At 39.6% G+C, this 12,773-nt stretch overlaps 1 protein-coding gene across 2 annotated transcripts in view; it reads left to right on the top strand.

Annotated features, from left to right (window-relative positions):
- Positions 1-12,773, top strand: part of LOC126100262 (E3 ubiquitin-protein ligase FANCL) — a 189,326-nt gene that overhangs the window by 125,681 nt on the left and 50,872 nt on the right. The window lies entirely within an intron of this gene.

Genomic DNA, 12,773 nt, shown 5'->3' with positions numbered 1-12,773 from the left:
CTCTGCATCTATTATCAGTTGCTCTTTGCATCCTCATGCTCCTTTGCAGCAGTCTTTTTGTTCTTCATTTATAATTTTGTTCTGTGTTGTATGTGTCATTAATTTCTGTGTAATGAATGAAGTTAATATTTTGTATATTGTTGGTAGGCATGTTATGGGACGATATTTTGCTGGGTTTGCTGTGTCTGCTTGATCTTTAGGTTTCAGATAAGTTATTCCTTGTGTAAGTGTATCAGGGACTGTGTATGGGTCTTCAATGTAACTGTTAAATAATTTAGTTAGATGTGAATGTGTTGAGGTGAACTTCTTTAGCCAGAAATTTGCTATTTTATCTTTTCCAGGGGCTTTCTAATCGTGAGTAGAATTAATTGCTTGGGTGACTTCATGTTGCAAAATTATCACTTAAGGCATTTGTGGTATCATCTTGTATGTATCTGTTTCTGCTTGTATCCACCGTGCATGCCTGTTATGTTGTACCGGCTTTGACTATATGTTGCTCCAGAAGTGTTCCATGTCTGTTATGTTTGGTGGATTGTCTATTTTAATGTGTGTGTTATCTATTGTCTGATAAAATTTCTTTTGGTTTGTGTTGAATGTTTGGTTTTGTTCCCTTCTATTTTCACTTTTTTTGTATCTTCTAAGTCGTTTGGCCAATACTTGTAATTTCTGATTCTTTTCATCTAATTGCTCTATCGCTCCTTGTTGTGAGATTTTACCTAACCTTTTTCGTTTTTTGTCTGATATTTCATTTCTTATAAATTGTGTTAGCTGTCCGATGTCTTTTCTCAGTTTCTCTATTCTGATCTGTAGCCTGTGTTGCCATGCTGGTTTTGTGGGTTTCTTCTGTGTGTTGTTTGGTTCTGATCTCTGCCTAGTGTGTATATTTAGTGTAGTGAGTGCTCCTATATAAACCAGTAGATGCAACTCTTCCCTAGTTGTATTTTCATTTATTTTGTTGTGTATGATTGTGTTGATAGTTGTTATTGTTGTTTCGACTTGTAGGTTATTTGGAGGTCTATGCAAGAATGGTCTAATGTCTGTATTTGTGTCTTTGTATTCTATATATGTCAGCTGAAATTTTTCTTCTATATCTAACATGTGTGTCACTTCGTGTTCTATTTGTGCTTGTTCTGGTGGCTGTCTTAAGATTTCGTTTTCCTCTGATTGTTTAATTGATGCGTTTTGTTCTTTGTTTGTTTGTTCTGGGATGTTTGAGTCCATTACTGTATTTTCTTCTTCTTCTGATTACACATTATTTTGTTCCAGTATTTGTTGTAATTGTTGTTTGATGTTGTCTAATTCTGACTGGGGTATCCTGTTATTTTTTTTTTATTACATGGATCTGATTAGCTAGTTGTTGTTCTGTTAAAAATTTTAATTCTGGGTATCTGGTAATAAATGTTGTGTATACTTGTGATCTGTATCCAGTTGTGTTGGTTCCTAAGTTTGTTGCTTGGTAATAACAGAACATGAGGTGTCGGTTAACTTATTCTGACCATCTCATCCTCTGTCTTTGTTGTCCTTCTAGAGTGGTTGCAGGAAGTATATCCTGCAAAACACCTCTATTTGGATTTAAATCATTTTCCGTGTGGCTAGCTGTGTTGTTACCATTGTGGACGGGCATAGGGTTCAAGCGTCGTCCCCTACCATGACAGCGCTTGTCCGAGGCTTCATTAGTTCTGTCCTGAACCAACTAATCACACTAAAATGGGGGTTAGCCCTATTAGTGGTTTGTTCTTTTCATCGCCTTTTACGACTGGCAGAACATACCGGAGGCCTATTCTTTCCCCAGACCTCCATGGGGTTTATTATTATTATTATTATTATTATTATTATTATTATTATCCCCCCCCCCCTTTGTCTGCATGTATACTCTGACCCTTATCTCCCATCTTGTTTTCAGCCTCTTCCCTTTCTATAATACATATTCCTACAGCTGCTTCTGTTTTGTCCCAAGTTCTCTATAATTTTGCTACAGGCAATATCTGTCTTTCTTCTGGTTATACATGCTTCAACAGCCTTGCATTTGTTCTCTAGCCATTCCTACATAGCCATGAACTTCCTGTCAACTTTATTTTTTTAGACATCTGTATTCCCTTTCACCTGTTTCATGTGCTGCTTTTTATATTTTCTCTTCTCAGGAATTAAATTATATATCTTTTCTGATATAGAAGGATTTCTGCTAGGCCTTGGTTTTTACCGCTTTGATCCTCTGCTTCCTTCATTATTTCATATCTCAAAGCTGTCCATCTGTCTTCTACTGTATTCCTTTCTCCTGTTGCAATCAGTGGTTGTCTAATGCTCCCTCTGAAATTCTCAGCAACCTCTTGTTCTTAGAGCTTGTTCAGGTCTCATCTCCTTAATTTCCTACCGTTCTGCAATGCTGTAAGTTTTAATCTACAATTCATAACCAATAATTATCGTCAGAGTCTACATCTGTCCCTGGCAATGCCTTACAGTTTCACATCTGATCCCAAAATCTCAGTCTTACTGTTATGTAATCATTCTGAAACATTCCAGTGTGTTCTGGTTTAGTTTCTTCCATATTTACAACTTTCTCTCATGATTCTTAAATCAAGTGAAAAATAACTTACGCTCTGAACAAAATTCTACCAGGAAGGTTACTCTTTCATTTCCACATTCCAGTCCATGTTCGTCTGCTACTTTCAATTTTCTTACTACCTAATTCCAGTCACCAATCACTATTAAATTATCATGTTCTGTAACACTCTGAATAATTTCCCTTATCCCATCATACATTCTCAGACGCGGGATGAGTTGGTTAAGTTTGCAAGCTGCTGGAAATTGCGTTGGCTAGTGTCAAATGATTGGCAGCTGCTGTGAATCAGTGTACTGGAAGAGCTTTCAAGAGTCATGCACCTATGATACCGGTCCCTGAGGTGTACCCAAAGTACCTTCTCCTGTACATCCTGTGTCCTCTGCAGAAAGTACAGGATCTGTCCTTACTCATCCACTTGACTACAAGTGGTGTGTCAGTGGTAGAGCTAGGCGTCCTGTACAGGGTAGAGGGTGGATGGGGACCAAGGAGAACTCGGGGTTTTGTACTGGCCCCCTTACCAACAAGTTTTAGGTGCTGTCTTTAACTGAAACTGAGCTCGTGAGACTCACTTCACCTGTTTCAAGGTAACCTGTTTTGTCCAGTGTCAAGAGGAGGCAAATGCAGAAAGGCAGGGGTGTTACTAATCATCAACAGTTCAAACATAGGATGAATGACAGTACCCCTTAGGGAAATGGCAGCAAGGGGCAGGAAAGGAGACCAGGTGCACTCAGTGTGTATGCATGGGGTGTCATTCATCATGTTGAAGAGGCTGTTCCGACAGCCATTGAGGGAACAGGGTGCAAGAAACTGCAGATTGTGACACATGTTGGAATAAATCATGTCTGTCGTCTGGGATCCGAGATCATAGTTGGGTCATTCCAGTGACTGGCAGGGAAGGTTGAGAAGACCAGCCTTGTGTGTGGAGTTTCAACAAAGCCCATAATTTGCAGCATTGTCTCCGGAACATTTGATTCTGAATCAAATGGAAGGACTGGAGGAGAGACTCTTAATGTGCTATGACGAGGTAGGTTGCTGCTTCCTGGACCTTGGCTATAGGTTTGAGAACTGTAGGGTCCCCCTAAATGGGTAAATTATACACTACACAACAGAGGCTGCAATTCAGGTAGCTGACTATGTGAGGGGTGCACACAAGGTTTTTTTTTAGATTAGGCAACTCTCCATCTAATCCAGATAGCGATAGCTGTAGGAAACCTTGAAGTATCAGTGTAATGCTGAAAGAAATGCCTCACACAGTTGGAAATATTAAAAACCTAATGGTTAATTGGCAAAGCATTCCCAACAAAGAGCCAGAGTGTGAAGTGCTTATGAAAAGCAGTGAAACTTGAATAATGCTAGGTACTGAAAGTATGTTGAAACCTTGAATGGATAAACATGAGATTTTTGGGGAAAATTTAAGTGTATATCGAAAGGGTAGGCAAATGGGGAATGGAGGTAGTGTATGTCAACAACAGACAAGAAAGTCAGATCCACTGAGATACAAATTGAAGCTGCATGTGAGTGTTTGGGCAAGACTCGGTATCAGGGGTGGCCATAAATTGATGATTGGGTCCTTCTATCGTCCACCAGACTCATCTCTTGATGTAACTGAAAACTTTAGAGAGAACCTCAGTTCTTTTGTACGTAAGTTCACATTTTAATGGTGATCATTGGTGGAGATTTTAAACATCCAACAGTTAATCAGGAAAATTCCTCTTTTGTTGGTGGTGGCCATGATAAGACATCCTGTGAAACATTACTAAATGCTGTCTCTGAAAGCTATGTGGAACAGATAGTTATCAACCCCACTCGTTATGGAAATATATTGAATCTAATGGCAACAAATAGACCTGGCTTCATTGAGGCTGTCCACATCAAAACTGGTATCAATGACCATGATGCTGTTGTGGCAACAAAGTTAACCAAAGTACAAAGGACAAGTAAAACAAGCAGAAAGATATACATGTTCTGTAAACTAAATAAAAAGTCAGTCATGCCTCAGTGAGGAACTTGATACTTTCAGCACAGGGCAGGAGCATGTAGAGGAACTATGGCTCATGTTTAAAAGAATGGTTGACCATGTGCTGGATCAATATGTACCCAGTAGAACAGTTCATAATGGGAAGGAACCTCCAAGTTATACTGACACTGTAAGAAAACTTGTAAAGAAACAGAGATTACTGCACAATAGGTGTAAAACAAAGTGCAGGACAATAGATAGTTGCTGAATGAAAAGCATTTGGCTGTCAAGAGAGCAGTGTGTGATACCTTGACTACCAAAGCGGAATATTGTCAAATGATATTGCACAAAACTGAAAGCAATTCTGGTCGTATGCAAAAGCTGTTAATGGCAGCAAAGTTGTGAATGAGACAGAAACTGAAATGCTTAACTCTGTTTTCAAATGTTTTCTTACAAAGGAAAAGCCAAAGTGCCGTGTGTCGAAACCTTCTGCAAAGTTTCGGTATTGTTCGACTTCGTGCCTCTCTGGTGGAATCGCTGGTTGTGCAGAATCTTTCTACCAGAGAGGCTTGTGGTGCGAATGTAGTCCGCAAGGCAATGTGGGTTGGTCAGTGAAGGAGTCTTGAGTTTGCAGTGGCACGAACATAATTAGTGTGTGCAAAATGTTTCTCCTGAAATTACTTAATGATAAATTTTCATTAATGGCTTCAATAATCATTCTTTTATGTTTCCCTACAGCGCGAGGAATCATCATCTGTAACTCTACTATGTCAGGCGCCTGCAAATCTTCCCTCAAGTTGTTCATTTTTATCTACTGCAAACTCTAATGCAGTTGCAAACAGGTCAGAAAATGGAGTGGGTAGTTTATTATACACCCCCCCAACCCCCCACCCCCACCCCCCCAAATACCATTTCCCACTCTATTACAATCACCGACCATTTCACTTGCATGACCAGAGCCACGCATACCTTCCCTCCCCCTGTTTGTTGCTGTGTTAGCAAAATACTTTGTAACTGTACTTTTATTACTTCATTATGGAAATCCAAAAAAAGTGATTTCTGTTTGGAGTCAGCAACTAAATTTTCAGATCTTGAGCACTGTTGAGCAAATGATGCATTTGTGCTTGTATTCTGAAAACTTGTATGTGGCTAGGAACACTATCCTACAATAAATCTATACTAGCCTGCCCAGTTTCTAGGAAGCTATTACAACACATGCAGACGTCACTCGCCTGGCCCACAATTTCTGCATTGACAACAAGGCAGTGTCCCAGCACTCTGTGCAGCCGTTGCATTAATTCCGTTACACTACCATCACCTTTTTCTTGACAAATTGTTAGCTCATATTCAAGTTGAATTTTTGTTAAATGTGATATCCCTACCACGTTTCTAGCTTCCACAGTACATCTGGTGTAACCTGCAATGTAAGAATGACTATATTAAGGCAATCACAACTGGTGCCAATCACTTAAAATGGAGACAAGTCCTACCACATGACAGGCTCAAAACCCTACCACCTTCTTATTGCACTCCACTACCATTAGTGTGGTAGGAGCTGTGGAGTGGTAAGGTGCTTGTCTAACATTAATTCAGACATCCTTTAAAACAAATTTATTAACAAACAATTCTTACATAATAGTTATTAAAAGACATATTGCCCTACCACCTTTTTTTCCTTGCTTAAAAGGGTAGCCTTTGTAATGCTACTCTTAACTGATAATATTTATACTGATACAATATCAAAGGTAAAATACCAGTGATACCGTTGTGTCGCATTTGATCCCAAAGCACTTATAATGTCAGTTAAAAGTTTCAGCTCAAGCTCAATAACTACTTGTGATAAAAAATTTAAAAATTCCAGCGCCTTCTTAAAATGCTTCTAGTAACTCTTAAACAAATTTATAATAAAGAACTGACAGCAATTCAAACCTAAAAGCAGTGTTCAGATAAATCCAGTTTAGCAAAAGCACTTAAAATACACAACAAATTGCAGTGAAACCCCTTATCATAAGTTTCATGCACACCAGTTATTCTCATGCCACTAACTCAAGACTCCTTTGCTGCCCAAGCCATGCTGCCTTGTGGACGACATTTGCACCACAAGCCTTCCTAATAAAGAGATTCTACACAACCAGCAATTCCATCAGAGAGGTACAGTGTTAAACAATACCAAAACTTTGCGGAAGGTTTTGACACATGGCACACCCAGGAGTAGGAAACTTGCTCCAATTTAATCCTCATACCATGGAAAAGATGAATGAAGTAAGTATTAGTGCCACCAACTGCGACATGGTTGTGTATACAAACAGTGATCCAATACTGTCAAATGTTTTTTATTCCAGTCTTTGGTCACAATATGAATTCTTTAGATGATGACCGGTTTCAGTCTGTAATGACCATCCTCAGATCTTTTTTACAGCATGTCCTAAAGTGATAAGGCGATAATGGCATCATCAAGACATATAAATATAATCAGCATCGAAACTTGAACTTGGGACCTTTGCCTTTCGCGGGCAAGTGCTCTACCAACTGAGCTACCCAAGCACGACTCACGCCCTGTCCTCACAGCTTTACTTCCACCAGTACTTCGCCTCCTACCTTCCAAACTTTACAGAAGCTCTCCTGAGTCGTGCTTGGGTAGCTCAGTTGATAGAGCACTTGCCCGCGAAAGGCAAAAGTCCCAAGTTCGAGTCTCGGTCCTGCACACAGTTTTAATCTGCCAGGAAGTTTCATATCGGCGCACACTCCACTGCAGAGTGAAAATCTCATTCTGGATAATCAGCATCGTCTATATGACGATGCTATGCTGATTATATTTACATGTTTTCACGATGCCATTATGGCTTATCAGTTTAGGACATGGTGTAAAAAAGATCTGAGGATGGTCATCACGGACTGAAACCAGTCATCGTCTAAAGAATTCATATTGTGATCAAAGACTGGAATATAAAACACTTGAAAGTATTAGTGCCACTGGTGTTGAGAAATCATTATTATTGAACAAAGCTCCAGGGCCTAATGGAATTCCTGTCAGATTATGTACTGAACTTGCAGCCAAGTTAGCCCTCTTCTAACAATAATCTATCGTAGATCCCTTTTTTAAAAAAAAAAAAAAGTGTTCAGTTCTTGGTCACACATGTTGGCAAGAAAGATAGTAGATGTGATCCACAAAACTACTATCCAATACCCTTGAAATCGATTTGTTGTAGAATCTTAGAACATTTTCTGAGCTCAAACATAGGAAGGTATCTTGAACAGAATGACTTCCTCAATGCTAACCAGCATGGATTCCGAAATCATCATCTGATTCAGTGCCACACCTACGCTTACTGTCAAAAGTATGATCATATGTAATATTAAGTGATATTTGTGACTGGATTGAGGACTTTTTGGTAGGGAGGAAGAAACATGTTATCTCACATGGGGAATCATTGACAGATGTAGAATTAACTTTAGGTGTGCCACAGAGAAGTGTTTTGAGACCCTTGCTGTCCATGTTGTTCATTAATTACCTTGCAGGCAATATTAATAGTAACCTCAGACTTTTTGCAGATGATGCAGTTATCTATGATGAAGTACTGTCTGAAAGAAGCTACATGAATATTCAGTCAGATCTTTTTAAGAATTCAAAGTGGTGCAAAGACTGTTGGCTTGCTTTAAATGTTCAGAAATGCAAAATTGTGCACTTCACAAAACAAAAAATAGCAGTATCCTAGGACTGTAATATCAGTGAGTCACTGCTGGAATTGGTCAACTCATACAAAGACCTGAGTGTAACATTTTGTAGGGATATGAAAAGGAATGATCACATAGGCGCAGTCGTGGGTAAAGCAGGTGGTGGATTTTAGCTTATTGATAGTGTTTACCCGTGGGAGAGTGTCACAGAGATACTGAAGGAAGTGAATTGGAAGACTCTTGAAGACAGACATAAACTATTCTGAGAAAGTCTATTAAAGGAGTTTCAAAAATTGGCTTTAAATGATGACTCTTAACACCCGAACCTCCAGACGTCAGACAGTCAGATCTGTGCCAAACGTTGTACGTTGATAGAGTATCAACCAAAACTCCGATTTAGTTCTTACTATGTGCTGTCATCCAGCAGGATGGGTGTAAATATTAATTAAAAGTAGCACCACATCTACCAGAGCTCAGTAAAGGCATGTGAGGGAATAATAGAAATGGCATCCGTGGGTGAGTTGGTGGAGTATTAAATCACTAAGCGAAGGGTCCTGAGTTCTAAACCCAGGCATGACAGTTTTTTGAAACTGTTTCATGAGAGAACATTTTCCTGCCATGAAAAAAGACTTTTCATTGCAGTTTTCTTCCACTTTGTTTCTTTGGATGTAGTAGATCTATGGAGTACATCGCTTGAGGACCCTTCTGGTGATGATGTCAAAGACGTCGACTTTTAGTCATTCACTTCTTAACAAACAAACAATTCTGCTTGACCTGGTGTGTGCTCATCGGTGTCTAAAGTTTCCCCTTCTGTGATGTTTGATAAATTCCATTGATCAGTTATGTCCATCAGGAATGCAGCACACTTTTTCTCTTCATCAGTTATTTTCATTGTACATACACAAGAGTTGCTATGTAACAGTTCGACGAGAATGTCAATAACGTTCCATCGATTCATTTCGCACAACAGCAGTATATGTACTCAACACAAGATTTTAGCCACAACAAGCATATCTCATGTACGTGGCATTGCCATCTGCAGTCAGTTATTATTATTATTATTATTATTATTATTATTATTATTATTATTACTACTACTACTACTACTACTACTACTACTAATACCTCCGCATGTGTGATGCAGTTGTTTCTTGATTCTGTTGTCCCATTGTTTATGTTTATTCTGTGAAACTACAAATGTACTAGCTGCTTGATCGCGAATAGTGTCTGTTCTGTTGCCCATGTCTGAGAGAACACAACACCTATCTATACAGATGTACTCACTATATTTACAACTTTCAAAAAATGAAATAAAAGCAGACTGCCATAAGAACATATCTACAAACTCCGAAAAGTCTTTATTCATGTCAGGAAACTGTTCCCCGTGTAACAGTTTCACGTGTAAACAGTATTAAAAAAAACTGTTATTCTGGGATTTGAACCATAACCATTCATATGATGATCTAATACTGTAACAACTCACCCATGCTTGCCATTCGTATTATACATTCATAGATATGCCTTTACGGAGCTCTGGTAGTTGTGGTGCTACTTTTAATTAACGTTTATGCCCATTCTGCTGCACGACAGCACAAAGTACAAAGTAAATCAGAATTTTGATTGATACTCTATCGACATAAAACGTGTGGTACAGATCTCAGTGTCTGGCATCTGGAGGCTTTGGTTTAAGAATATACTTCAGTTCCCTATGTATATTGCTCACATAGGAATAATTAGGATAAGATTAGAATAATTGCTGCACTTGCAGAGACATTCAGACAAATTCTTCCCTTGCTCAGTACTTGAATGGAAAGGGACGAAACCCTAACTGGTACAATGGTGCATATCCTCTGCCATGTTCCTCACAGTGGTTTTGCAGGGTATAGATGTAGATGCAGATACATTCTTTCAATCTCTAATTGTAGAGCTAATTCGCATATGAACTTGTACTATTGTTGTGGGAGTTGGCTTCATGTCTATCTTCTACATCTACATCTGCATGATTACCTTGCAATTCACATTTAAGTGCTTGGCAGAGGGTTCATCGAACCACAATCACACTTATCTCTCTACCATTCCACTCCTGAACAGCGCGCAGGAAAAACGAACACCTAAACCTTTCTGTTCGAGCTCTGATTTCTCTTATTTTATTTTGATGATCATTCGTACCTATGTAGGTTGGGCTCAACAAAATATTTTCGCATTCGGAAGAGAAAGTTGGTGACTGAAATTTCGTAAATAGATCTCGCCGCGACGAAAAACGTTTTGCTTTAATGACTTGCATCCCAACTCGCATGTCATATCTGCCACACTCTCTCCCCTATTACGTGACAATACAAAACGAGCTGCCCTATTTTACACCCTTTCGATGTCCTCCGTCAATCCCACGTGGTAAGGATCTCACACCGCGCAGCAATATTCTAACAGAGGACAAATGAGTGTAGTGTAAGCTGTCTCTTTAGTGGACTTGTTGCATCTTCTAAGTGTCCTGCCAATGAAACGCAACCTTTGGCTCGCCTTCCCCACAATATTATCTATGTGGTCTTTCCAACTGAAGTTGTTTGTAATTTTAACACCCAGGTACTTAGTTGAATTGACAGCCTTGAGAATTGTACTATTTATCGAGTAATCGAATTCCAATGGATTTCTTTTGGAACTCATGTGGATCACCTCACACTTTTCGTTATTTAGTGTCAACTGCCACCTGCCACACCATACAGCAATCTTTTCTAAATCGCTTTACAACTGATACTGGTCTTCAGATGACCTTACTAGAAGGAACAGCAGAGGTCCCAGGACACTTCCCTGGGGAACACCTGATATCACTTCAGTTTTACTCGATGATTTGCCATCTATTACTACGAACTGCGACCTTCCTGATAGGAAATCACGAATCCAGTTGCACAACTGAGATGATACCCCATAGGCCCGCAGCTTGATTAGAAGTCGCTTGTGAGGAACGGTGTCAAAAGCTTTCCAGAAATACGGAATCAACCTGAGATTCCCTGTCGATAGCGGCCATTACTTCATGCGAATAAAGAGCTAGCTGCATTGCACAAGAATGATGTTTTCTGAAACCATGCTGATTGCGTATCAATAGATCGTTCCCTTCGAGGTGATTCATTATGTTTGAATACGGTATATGCTCCAAAACCCTACTGCAGACCAACGTCAATGATATATAGATCTGTAGTTCGATGGATTACTCCTACTACTCTTCTTAAACACTGGTGCGACCTGCGCAATTTTCCAATCTGTAGGTACAGATCTATCGGTGAGCGAGCGGTTGTATATGATTGTTAAGTAGGGAGCTATTGTATCAGCGTAATCTTAAACGAACCTAATTGGTATACAATCTGGACCTGAAGACTTGCCCGTATCAAGCGGTATCTACTTCTAAGAAACTCATGCTAGCAGATGTTCGTGTTTCAAATTCTGGAATATTCCATTCGTCTTCCCTGGTGAAGGAATTTCGGAAAACTGCATTCAGTAACTCCGCTTTAGCGGCACAGTTGTCGGTAACAGTACCATCGACACTGTGCAATGAAGGTATTGACTGCGTCTTGCCGCTTGTGTACTTTACATACGACTGGAATTTCTTCGGATTTTCTACCATATTTCAAGACAATGTTTCGTTGTGGAACCTATTAAAGGCATCTATGACTATGATAATGTGTTCACTGTGCTGTTTGTAGTAGCTTATGCACATTCTGGCTGTAGTTTGTCCTCGCTTTCAGCTGTTTGTGGTATCCAGCACAACAAGGCCATCTGGCTGATGTTAGAAAGCCAGGTTAGTCAATTATCCATATAGTTCCTCACGCAGTTACCAAAAAGACTGCTGCTCCTCTTCTGAAACCACATGTCCTTCTGGCTTCTCCATAGATACACATGCATTGTGATTGCGCTAAGGTATGACTTTCTGTATCGTTTAGGCTTTCAAACCATCCCATTTTGGCAACATATGTAGTTAGTGGAGGCATTGAAATTTGTATTGTAAATATTGCCTGTATAATCAAAATTTATATAGTAAGTATTATCTATATAATCCACACCCAGAGGGACTGTTTGGACAAGACTCAGTATCAAGGGAGGGCCTAAAATGGTAAGTGGATCCTTCTATCATATACCAGAGTCATCTCCTGACATAATGAAAACTTTAGAGAAAAGCTCACTTCACTTATATGTTAGTTCCCCAATCATATTGTAATCATTTCCGGTAACTTTGGTCATGCAACAATAAGCTGGCTTGCATTTGGGAGGAAAACTGTTCAGACCTGCCTCCAGCCATCCCGAATTAGGTTTTAAGTGATTTCCCTAAATTGCATCAGGCAAATGCCGGGATGGTTCCTTTGAAAGGGCACGGCCAACTTCCTTCCCTAATCCGATGGGACCGATGACCTCACTGTTTGGTGCCCTCACCCCGAATCAACCAACAATCAACTGGTAAAATTGTAGTTTTGTAAGTGTGTCAAGACATCCTGTGGAACATTACGAAATGTGTTCTATGGAAATGTATTGGGTCTAATGGCAACAGAGAGACCTGACTCTTTGAGAGGACCATGTCGAAATTGGTATCAGGGA

Source organism: Schistocerca cancellata, chromosome 9 (genome assembly GCF_023864275.1).
Source record: "Schistocerca cancellata isolate TAMUIC-IGC-003103 chromosome 9, iqSchCanc2.1, whole genome shotgun sequence".
NCBI lineage: Eukaryota > Metazoa > Arthropoda > Insecta > Orthoptera > Acrididae > Schistocerca > Schistocerca cancellata.
Note: the sequence above shows the minus strand (reverse complement) of the source record. Positions and strands in the feature narration are given on the sequence as shown.